The sequence below is a fragment of the Nannospalax galili genome, unplaced genomic scaffold (assembly GCF_000622305.1).
Source record: "Nannospalax galili isolate Female #2095 unplaced genomic scaffold, S.galili_v1.0 scaffold11357, whole genome shotgun sequence".
NCBI classification, from domain to species: Eukaryota; Metazoa; Chordata; class Mammalia; order Rodentia; family Spalacidae; genus Nannospalax; species Nannospalax galili.
This window is the reverse complement of record NW_008339276.1, coordinates 1-445: the sequence shown is the minus strand read 5'-3', so window position 1 is coordinate 445 and position 445 is coordinate 1.

Sequence of the window (445 nt, the reverse complement as noted above, 5' to 3'; positions counted from 1 at the left end):
GAGCATAAGAAAAGGCATTCAATATCAAGAGTATAGAATTGGTGAGGACTACAGAAGCCAAAGTTATTCTAGCATGTGAGAGGTGATTGAAATATGTGTTATTTTCACTTGTAACTAGTCAATACCAGTAACCATAACCCAGGAAATCATGAAGCTTCCTGAGTCTCTCACTCCTCCTATTATTTTTGCTCTTACTATTACTGAAGTGGAAAATGTGCTTCTGAAGGGTGATGTTAAATGTTTCATAATGTCTCCTTTGTTTATGCTTGGTCCCTAGCTGGAGGGCAGTTTGTGGAGGTAATGACACCCTTGGATGGTTCAGACTAGCTGGATAAATTTGGGTCATTAAGCCTGTGGAACTGCCAAGGCCATATAAATGGCTGCTTGAGAACCCATCTTACCGAGCCCCCACCTCCTTCCAACATCATGCCTTCCCTGTTTGCCA